Below are 11,906 nucleotides of genomic sequence, written 5' to 3'. Positions count from 1 at the left end.
GGTAGAGAGAGAGAGAGGTAGAGGTAGAGGTAGAGAGAGAGAGAGAGAGAGAGAGAGAGAGACTATACTAAATTGTTCTACGACAATCTCATTTCTTGATTGGACAAATACATTGTTACGATTTATTTATACACTCAAGGTACTGTATAAGTACGGACAGGATGTCAAATAAGTAAGCAATTTCCACTCATCACGCGATTATTTTAAAAAATCTTTTACATTTCCGTTTCAGTCAGCCACAATTGAGTCAAAACAGAACATCGATATGGACTGTTTCATCACTTTACAAACTTTAATATTACATCGACCAAAACTGAAAATATAACTAGCGACGTTAAGAAAATTCATTTATACAATATAGACCTCTGGGTTCATTCAAGTCAATTCTGGTCGTCACCAATGATAAAAAAAAAAACCACTAATTAATCTATCTGCATTTGGCTCCAGATAACCTTTATAGTTTAAATTCTATTGGGGTTAGTTACTGCCATTAGCTAACAACCTGTAGCCAAACGAAATGATCACTGGAGTTATTGAGTAATTTCCACGTATGTTCACCACTAACATGTTCAAAGGTCAAAAGGTCTTTGAATGACGGGTTTCCAAAAGCATTTACAAGATACGAGGGCTCCAACAAATTGATCCTTGATTGACCTTTTTACACTTCCTTGTGAACTATTTTTTCATGGATTTTGATAAATCTAGTACTTAATAAAACAACATTTAGCAAACTAAGTCCAGAATCGATCCTACACTTAGCCAAAAAATAAAGCCTATTATTTAATTAAACTTTTAAGTATTGTGTATAAAACGAGTGGGCACCTAGGATTCTTGGGATTTACAGAAAGGAAAAAAAAAAGCCCATCTAGAGAGGTCGTAAGACACTAACTATTCACTGCACAAATGCCCATTATGTTCACTCACTGTGTAAGTCAACTGTTACACTGAACTGAAGGCACCAACAAAATTAGTCCACACTCGAACCTTTTGGGGCTCTTCAATTTTTTCCTTAACCGACAAACAGCGCAGCAAGAGGGACACTGGGGAGCTCCTTGTCCCAACAGCGCGAGAAGGGTTATCATCTGGAGTTCAACTCGTTTGGTATATATATACAGTGAGCACGCCCGACGAATGACTACTATCGTTTTATAAGTAGAATGACTAGTTTCCTTGAACTAGGAAGAAGAAATATGTTACTGATAACGATGGGGTTCACGGCGTGATAGCTTAAGAATAGATGATTACAGTCAACATGACGTATCATTTCCGATGAAAAAGTACAATGGTTGGAAACTTTTACGTTATGAATAGTAATGATGATAGCTCAGGTGATTAAACCCAGTCATCATAGAAGAAACAGAGAGAGAGAGAGAGAGAGAGAAGAGAGAGAGAGAGAGAGAGAGAGAGAGAGAGAGAGAGAGATGCTTATTTATTCACATAGCTACGGCACTCTTCCTGCATACTAATTAAAAAGCAATACGTAAAACACATTCCACGAACTCGAGTACGACTATACAAAGGAAACTACTGTGTATATTATAAAATCTACTTAAATTATCATGCTTAATATTCATTTGAAATGGTATGATATTCAACACTGAAATGCTGCTTCATTAACCATCACCACCTATGTAATTCATTCAGAGACAACAGTGAAACTGTAATTAATCTTAAAGCCCAAAAACTAAATTGTGGCAAAGAGAATTGAAGCGTTTAAGTTGCAAAGACATACTAAAATATTATAATAGTAAGCATGCGAGAGAGAGACTTCTTGTTTATTCTGCCTTATAAAAGAAAAGCAATAATTACAAAATGACACTGCGAAACAGGAAGACAGTAGCAATAAAGTACACTAAGACTTCGGGATTTATCATGTTTACACAAACACAATAGATAAAACAAAATATATATTCACGTAACTTGCATGTCTTTCTTACCAAAAAGACGATAAAACTACAAGGAATTTAGCTTTTGATTAAAAAAAAAAAAAAAAAAAAAAAAAAAAAAAAGACACCACGAACGTGTCAAAAAAGAAAGAAATCAGCCAGCTATCAGCGCTGAACGATAAAGATTGTTTAGAATCAACACGACCAAGATCCTCGAAGTATTTCTTGGTATCAGTGTCGAATTATTCGGAGGCTTGTTTTCCATCAGAACAAGGTTTTCGTCATTCATTTGAGAAAAACAAACCTTGCGATGTTTACAGCTTACCTTCGCCAATTGCAAAATTACCCTTGACTCTTAAACTTCCTTCTCACAATATTCACCTTTGCGTTTAAAAATTATAATTTCTTTTGAATATAAGGATTGCTATTACTGAGAGAGAGAGAGAGAGAGAGAGAGAGAGAGAGAGAGAGAGAACTGATAACTTAACAAGACAGCAACAAATCATTTAGCAGACACGAGACCAGATGCTGCTCACACTCCTAATTCCAGTGACTGGTAAGTAGAAAAAAAAATTCAAGATAAAGAAATAATTATCGTATTTGAGTATGAGAATAACAATATCGTTTCAAGCCTCTTGATTGCACGAACAGGAAATGGCTTCCCAATAAACGGGAGAAAACAAAAAAAACAACAACACGTAGCCCTCGACAAGTGCTTTTTCTCGAGACATCATTTCAAAGAATTATTAAATTGAAGATTACCTCAAAATGATAAATGGGTAATAATTCTTTATATCACCAATCAAATATGCAAGTCATAACTGCGGTACTAAATAAACATTAATAAATGAACTAGATCTCATTTTCTAAGAAAAGATGTCGTTTCTTTCGCTGAAACTTTATCAAAGTATCCATCATGTATATAAAAGTGGGCGTCGCCTTCACTTCCGTCAACTACATATTTAAAACAAAGCAACAATGTACATTATTAGGAAAAGAATACCAAATGAAGGTACGTTTACCAGAGAGGGTTGTCTGTATATAATTTTAATTTTTCAATATTTGATGATAATATATTAGAACTGACAAAAAAAAAATAGAAAACAATACACGAAAATTTGATAAGACCACTTTCAGCATTTCCTGTATCTATTGCATCAAAAGATATATATGTTACTGAATTGCCAAATTATTGAAAGCGTATTATATATTATTTGTTTAGCTTTTAATAGTTAAATTTAAACTCATACTTCATAAACTGCTTAACAGTAGCCTACATATATGTATCACGAAGTAAATACTTTGATAAAGGAAGTTAGTTCTGAGAGAGAGAGAGAGAGAGAGAGAGAGAGAGAGAGAGAGAGAGATTGTATTTTTTCAGGCAACATTACCAAACAATAAGAAACATTTACCTCTAAATAGATTTTTTCATAATATATATATATATATGTATACATATATATATATATATATATATAAATTATATATATATATATATATATATATTAAACAGATACATACAAGTATATATACACAAACATATATACGTCCAATTACATATACTGTACATATAACTTGGAGCCTTAATAAAGGCTACTATAGTTACAACTCAAACAACTATGAAAATATTAATGACGGGAATAACACTAAGACAGAAAAAGAGCAACATAAAGATGATGATGGATTGACGAGGTAAGAAAATTTGTGGGTATAGACTGGCATAGAATTAGAAAGACCATAAAAACGCTCGTGGAAGGACGTCTGAGGCCTTTGTCCTGCAGTGGACTAACAACGGCTGATGATGATATACACTGTCTGTATTACAGTACATTGTATACTATACTATACTATTATATATATATATATATATATATACACATATATACATATATACATAGATACATACACATATATATACATATATAGATATGTATATATATGTATATACATATATATATATATATATATATACACATATATATAAAATGTATATATACATATATGTATATATGCATATACATATATATTTATATAAGCATATACATATATATATATGTGAATATATACATATATATATATATGTATATATACATATACATACATATATACATATTATATATATATCATATATATAAGCATATATATACATATATATACACATATACATATACTGTATATCTATCTATCTATATATATATATATATATATATAAGCAATTTTCATTATATTATCGTCCATTTTGCCTAAGGAGATATTTGCATCACACTTTTGTGCCTAATGCTGCTAAGACGAGAGGGGAAACGAGGAATTTCACCACTGAAATTAATCAAGGAAAAGTTGTATTTCTATCGCAACGCGGCAGCAGATGTACCAAGACGCCACACAGTGGGAGGATGGGCGAACCTTTTAGGGAGGCTACAAATCAAGGCCAGATTGTCTTGCGGTGAATATCATGAGAGAAAAAGTGTCCTTGCGTTACGCAGTTCAAATAGTCGTCCCCTTAGCATCACAGCAACTCAAGTGATGAGCACAAAAACATGCTAAGATAATGAACTGATATCAGTTTTGTTACCAGGAAAGGTGTATTATAGGTATGAAGAGGTTTTTCTGTTAAATGGATTGGGGAAGGCTTATAAAACTAATAGCTGTAACCTTGAAGATATATAAACATTGACAAACTACAGTATAATGATTCACAAATATCAAATATATCGATCTAAAATTCGTTACTATTTGTTTGACATTTTTTTTCTTGTGGGAATTAGGCAGGTTAAATTCTGGGAGAGGAAAATTTATACCATTTATGTAAAGTTGACTCGTCAACAGTTTTTGGCAGGACCTCATATCAAACCAACTCCTGGCTTAGAATTTTTCCTAAAAAAAAAAAAATTCTGCTTCTTTCTGACATTAACTTGCAAGTCTATTTGCACATTCTAGTCCAACCAATACTTGTCCTGTGATTAGAGAAATAAGAGAGAGATACCTAAAGCACTACTATTGTAGACCTACCACTTTTAAATTCAATCTGCTCCTCAATACAAGTAGTGCTCGAGAACTGAAAAGACTTGCAAAGTTTGTTAACCCTATAATGTCTTTATTTTAGATTTAATACTTTCTAGGATTTTCATTATTCTGGTATTATTTTCAATGTATGTACTTTCCTTTGTCCGAATACCTTTTATGCTTTAATTATGTACTTTCTAAATATATGTGTACATAAACATAGTTGCAATCTATTGGTCTCTTCTTTTTGTAGTTTTTGTGTAAAATATATATATTTGTGTAATTTTGTAATTCTCATACTCCGGAAAGGGTCGATAAAATAAAATTTGCCTTGCCTTGCCTTTGAAATTTGCCTTTGCCTTTGAAACTTGGTTTAAGAAGTCTATGGCAAAACAACTATTACTTTTAAAGCTTTATCTAATATTTGGGTTTAGACGTCTATGGCAAAATATGGTTTAGAGCTTTATTTAGATGAATTATAAGTCTTAGTGTACTAAATTCTAGTAAACTATCATATAGTTAGAGTATGTCTATTACAACAATCGGTAACTTGCCTCTATGGATGTGTAATTTAAGGTAGTGATGTTTATGCTATAACGACGTACCCCTAATTACATAATGGATGAATCATGCATCAGACATCACACTAAGCGTTGGATGCCTTGTGTCCAAAATCTATCTATCTGTAAGTAACCGTACCACTACTAATTGTTTAAGTGACACCGAGGATACTACCACCTTTCGGATGCATTATCTCTTATTGTGAGTGGAACGGGTGCTATATAAGGAGTGGGTTCACTAGCGTGGGTTGGGTTGGTAGTAGTAGCTTACGCGACATTGGTGTTGAACGGCACCTCGCTGTCAGGGATATTGAAGAGGAAATATCTAAATGGTGCGGGACCTCTGGTTGTGAATTATTATGCCCCAGTATTATACCGACACCTTATAGGTGAGCGAGCTGGGTTCAACCTGGCATTCCTATGCAATTTTTCTCTGGTAATATATAGCAGTTATATACCTTAGAAATGGTTCTAAAGGAGCATTTCACTGGGCGGCACAGGAGCAGCCCAGAAATAGATTTTTCCTTCGTCAAAATCCCTTTATTGCAAGTTTAGTTCCAGTAATAACATATTTCTGGCTTGTTGTTAAAGTCTACTCTTAATTTCGAGCCATTCGTTATGAAGACATATTACTAGATATGCTTATTGTTCTCAGAGCAAGGTATAGCTGTAAATATACCTTAATGACAAAGATAGATAAACTTCGATCAACCATTCACGGCATGGCCTCCCTTCAATGACCTTCCACTTGTGTCATGGCAACTACGAAAGTTTTTATCCATATCCTACCTCCAATAAGACCCACTTACAATTATCAAGATATCTTTATCATCAATCAAAGCTTCCTTTACTTGAGCAGTTGCCTTTGTAAAGGGGTACGAGTGTCCTCGCTAAATGGCAGCAAAGGACAATGCCACAAGAAATCAAAATCGTTTGGAAAAAAATTCAACAAGGAGCGTAGTACTAAGCTGCAGGCCTCAATGCCTGAAAGGATCACTACTTCCTACTCACAGGACTTGTGTTTACTACTATTTGTAGCCCTACTGTCCTTGACAGCTTAATGATAGGTCTATCTGATGAGTCATAAAGCAACCGTTGCTTGGCCCTCGTTGGTTCTAGCTTGCGTGGAAAGGGGGGTGGGGGGTGGGTGGGGGGTGTCTTGACTAAGATCGAGAGAGCTTGGTCTTGACTACTATTCATTTAGGTATGTCCGAAGATTATACCGCTTATAATGATCTATAAACCTTCCACATTACATTCGCACGATTTTAACGCACGCACACACATTATAATATATACATATATATATATATATATATATATATATATATATATATATATATACATATACATATATATATATATATATATATATATATATATATATATATATTGGGTAATAAGGCAAATTCCTTCAAAGGTTAAATCAAGGAAACAGAAAAGAAAAAATATTGATTCTTGAATAACTATCTCGGATCATGTCATATCTTCTATCAAGTTAGAATAAATATATAATCGTATGAACTCTGCTTCGGTTCTGTTTAATCTCTTGTAGGCTGGCAAAGAAACACGGACAACGATAGGTCTCTTTAATAAGAGGTTACTAAACAAAATGACGGCTAAACAGAGACTAACAATATTTGTTACATACATACAGAAGAAAGGTATTTACAAAACTCTCGCTTGTTTATTTACATTAGAAACCAATTACCATTACAATATAATTTACGAACAACCCATTACATAACTAGTAAACAAATAAATACAGACATTTGGAGGTATATCACACACCTCCCCCTAAGACGTCTAGGGTAATATATAACTCCTAGCGTCTGAAGATCCTTCTTATTCATATGTATTTTTGTTCCATTTTACTTGTAGACGATCAGGTTCTTTCTTATGCCGCAAACTACGACGTGGAGCTGGTGTAGGCGAAACTGGTTGTTCAATAACCTCAGCAGTAGAATTATCTTGCAACCTCTCCCCATCCTTTGGTTTATTGGGAGTGTTAGTTGCATCAAGGCTTGATCCATATATTGGTAGAAAAGGTCGATGTGGTCTCAGGAACTTCCGGTTTCTCCACAGAATACGTCCACTGCCCAACTTTATAAGATAATCTCGCCTGGATCCAATGCCAACAACAACACCTGGACGATTCCAAAGTTTTGTGTTCTGATCTTGAACATCAACATAACTACCCATTTTCAAATGAGGAAGGGGTCTGGCAGTACTGTCGTACCGTTGCTTCGCCTGACTTCGCAAATACTCTGCCTTAACATCACATTCCTCTGCCTTCCTTTGCCACTCTTTGGCAAATGAACGACGATGTGTTGGAATAAAAGACCTGAGGGGATGACCAAATAAAACTTGGGCTGGTGATCTGCCATCAGCACGGGGTGTGTTCCTAAGCTCTAACATTCCACGGGCGAATTCATCTGCATCCAGATTCCCATTCTTAGTAGTAGTCATTATCAGCTTCTTGATAATTTTCACAGATGCTTCTGCATGTCCATTTGCCTTCGGATTATATGGCGAAGTAATGCGATGTTCTACTCCCCAACGAGATAAAAAACGCCTCAAAGCTGATGCAGCAAACTGTGGTCCTCCATCAGTCTTCAACAACACAGGAACACCAGTATCTGAAAATATAGCCCTCAATGATCGGATTAGATTAGCTGCAGAAGCTATACCCTGACAGGAAGATATACAAGGCCACCCAGACAACCTATCAACATAAACAAGATAAGTCCGACCCATGGCATGAAAATAATCTGCAGATACAGATTCAAAAACTCTACTTGGTTGATCTTCTTCTTGCCATAAAGGTTCGTTCCTTTGATTTGGTAGAAGAGAACGGCATTTGATACATGAAGAAACTATATTCTCAATATCTCTGTCAATTTTAGGCCAATAAACAGTTTGCCGCGCCCTCCTTTTAGTGCGGTCAATTCCCTGATGACCATCATGAAGACATTCAAGGGTTTCACGTCGAAGTCTCTTGGGTATAAGAAGTCTTGCTCCATAAACAATTAGGTCATCATCTACAGCAAGCATATCACGTATATTCCAGAAAGGTCTGAGTTCTACTTCCAAATTATGGCAGTGTTCAGGAAAACCTTTCATTATAATCTCCCGAAGAGAATTGTATTCTGCATCCTGTTCAGCAGCAGCACGTATCTTTTCCAGTGTTTTGTCCTTCAAAGGTGTTAGAAGTACGCCATCTTCATGCATGTCGAGGGCATTCACCATTGCAACATGCAAAGGATCAGTGGATCCATCGTCTTTCAAACAATTTTCTTCTGTAGGATCCTGAACTGGTGCACGTGATAAAGCATCCGGAATACAATGAGCACTTCCTTTCTGCCAGTGAACAGTAAAACTAAAATTACTTAGTTTCTCTCTCATGCGTTGAAGTCTTGGGTTTTCAATTTCACCAAGTGATTTACTGTTAAGAATTGGTATCAATGGTCTATGATCTATCACAACATCAAAATGAGGTAATCCAGCCAAGTAAGTATGACATTTCTTTATTGACCATAATACGGCTGTCATTTCCAGCTCTATTACAGAATATCTTGTTTCAACATCTGAAAGGAATCTTGAGCCACATTGCGTTAGTTTCCAGTCCGTTCCATGCTTTTGAAGTAAAGCAAATCCCAGACCATGCAGTCGTGACGCATCTGTCTGCAACATGGTTGGCAAAGTTGCATCAAAATGTGCAAGTACAGGGGGTGCAGTAAGTGCTTCCTTCACTCTCCTAAATGACAAATCATGTTGTGCAGTCCAACACCAATCATTACGCTCCTTCAGTAAATCTCTGAGTGGTTGTGCTTCACGTGCAATCACTGAAGAAAAACTTCCAAGCTGATTTACAAGTCCCATAAAAGATCGAAGATCTGTTATATTTTGTGGCACAGGAAAGTCTGCAATAGCCATTACTTTGCGAGAATCAACTGTGTAGCCATGACTTGAGATTTTATATCCACAAAAATCAACAACACGTTTTGCAAAGCAAATTTTCTGATCATTAAGAGTTATCCCATATTCATCACATCTTTGCAAGATAGAAATAATATGGGCTAGGTGATCCTTATACGAATAATCATACGCAAGAATATCATCAACTATCTTCACAGTTTGTGGTATATCACCAAGAGCTTGGTCTCCTCTTCGATTGTATTCATCTCCTGAAGAAATAAGTCCCATTACTGCTCTCTTGAATTTATAGCGACCCCATGGGGTGATAAAACATGTGAGGTCCTGGTCTTCTTCTGCAATTTTGATTTGGAAATATCCCATTTTTGCATCTAGTGTAGAGAACCACATTGCTCCGGTGCTTATCGAAGCTACTGCATCATGTGGTGATCGTACAGGATAAGTGGGTCTACATACATACCTATTAAGCTTAGTGAGATCAACACACAATCTTACTCCATTTGGCTTTTTAGCAACAGGCACTATAGGATGACACCATTCTGTTGGATGCTCAACCTTACAGATCACATCCTTCTCCAAAAGTTCATCAAGCTGATCCTTTATTTCAGACCTCCAGCTGTATGGTATAGTGCGCGGGGCTGTCACAGCAAATGGTCTTGCATTTTCGGACAACTTTATATGCATAGGACCTCCATGCATCTCCCTCAGTATTTTTGTGGCACCAAATACCCGAGGAAATGCTGATACCAAAGCTGCAGCATGTTCTGCCCTTTCTCCTTCAGTTGGATCACGTTCATAAGGCCACCTTGGAAGTGCAACAGGAGAACTAACTTCCCTACAAGTAGAGTCTTTGTTCTCTTTGTAGTCCTTTAAGCGCTTTTCTTCATCTGGATTTACAGACAATCGTACGGGAAGAGAATTAATTTGAGCAGGAAAATCCTCCGGTAGAATTCCTAAAGCAATCGAATCAAACCAGCTCAATAAAGCTCCCTTTACCTCTTTAACCACAGTTATTTCTGCTTTAGTTTGTCGATCACCAAGCGAAAGGTGTGAAGTGAAAGCTCCTACACAATTAAGGGTCTGGTAACCAGCAGAACAAAGCTTTCCAATTTTAGAAGGTTCGAGCATATAGGGATATATGCCAAGAGATCTCGCTACATTGAGCCCCATGACTGTAGCTTCTGCTCCCGAATCCGGTGTCCATAGTATAGACGAGTTCCCTGCAGGATGAGTAATGTGAATCTGAACTTTCGGGGTTGCTTGAGAAATGGCACTGTTAACATACACATCACTTACGATCCTATGTACATCCCTGTTAAGTTTACTAACAGTTGATTTTAGCTTTGAATCTTTACTCTTTTTCAGAAAAGAAGAAGTTTCCTTCCCTGTTGACCTACAAACAGCAGCAAAATGTCCAATCTTTCCGCATTGGGAACACTTTTTGTCCCTTGCCTTACAAACATTCATGTCAGAATGTCTATCTCTTCCACATCTAAAGCATCTTTCCTTTTTATATAAACTGTTGGGTGCTTTCTTGTAGTCCCTTTTGTACCGTGAAACTTTTGATATATTGTCTGGGATCATTCCTCGTATTGTAGCGCTATTCTCATTAGCACTCTCAGAAGCTCGACAAATATCTACAGCCTTCTGCAGATTCAGGTCCTTCTCTTCTAGCATACGTTTTAGAGCTTGTTCATCACGAGTGCCAACAACAATACGGTCTCTCAATCTATTGTCCATACACGATGAACAAAAATCGCAGAATGCTGCAATTTCCCGGATACCACAAAGGAAATCGTCGAAACTCTCACCAGTTTCTTGTTTTCTGAGGTAAAATTCTCTCCTGTCGACGATTACATTCCGTTGACCTCGTAAGTGTCTTTCCATGGCATTAAGTATTGTTTCAAGATCTGCATCAGCCTGAAAAGAGAGCCCATATCGCAATGTTCGTGTCCAGTCTTCATCTAAAACAGAAGCGAGAACCGACCTTTGCTCAGCAGGCGTTAATGATTTAATTCCAGTCAGCATTGCATAACCTTCAAATTTATGCCGCCAAGCATCGAACTCCTTCAAAGAGACTGACGATGACAGGTGAGGTGCAGGTGTGGCACTATGAGGAATTTTATACCGGCACTGTGCATCATTTTGCGAAATTTCAGCACCTCCACTTCGTTGACGATTTTCGTTAACATTTCCATTTTGAACACTCATCATAGCTTCTAACATCCTAGCTAAACGTTCTTCCCTCTTCTGAGCCATATCCGCTTGCTTCGCCAGCAGCTCAGTCAATTGTTCTAGTTGCCCTTCCATCGTGTCAATCAAATCTTAAATTCTGAATCACTTCTGACTACGATCATTTCACCAGTAGAACAGACCCTACTCACTGCGCCATGTTTAATCTCTTGTAGGCTGGCAAAGAAACACGGACAACGATAGGTCTCTTTAATAAGAGGTTACTAAACAAAATGACGGCTAAACAGAGACTAACAATATTTGTTACATACATACAGAAGAAAGGTAT

General features: G+C 36.5%; 1 protein-coding gene across 4 annotated transcripts in view; it reads right to left on the bottom strand.

Moving 5' to 3' along the window:
• LOC137657895 (uncharacterized) overlaps positions 1-11,906 on the bottom strand; it is a 148,597-nt gene that overhangs the window by 11,249 nt on the left and 125,442 nt on the right. Inside the window, exon 1 of one of the 4 annotated variants that reach the window (XR_011047237.1) lies at positions 925-1,060. The exons of the other annotated variants lie outside the window; for them this stretch is intronic. The gene's annotated coding sequence lies outside the window, so the exon portion shown is untranslated. Of the gene's footprint in view, positions 1-924; positions 1,061-11,906 lie in introns of those variants that run through there. 4 annotated transcript variants of the gene reach the window in all.

Source organism: Palaemon carinicauda, chromosome 18, assembly GCF_036898095.1.
Source record: "Palaemon carinicauda isolate YSFRI2023 chromosome 18, ASM3689809v2, whole genome shotgun sequence".
In the NCBI taxonomy this organism is placed as follows: Eukaryota; Metazoa; Arthropoda; class Malacostraca; order Decapoda; family Palaemonidae; genus Palaemon; species Palaemon carinicauda.
This window is presented reverse-complemented; position numbering and strand designations above follow the sequence as displayed.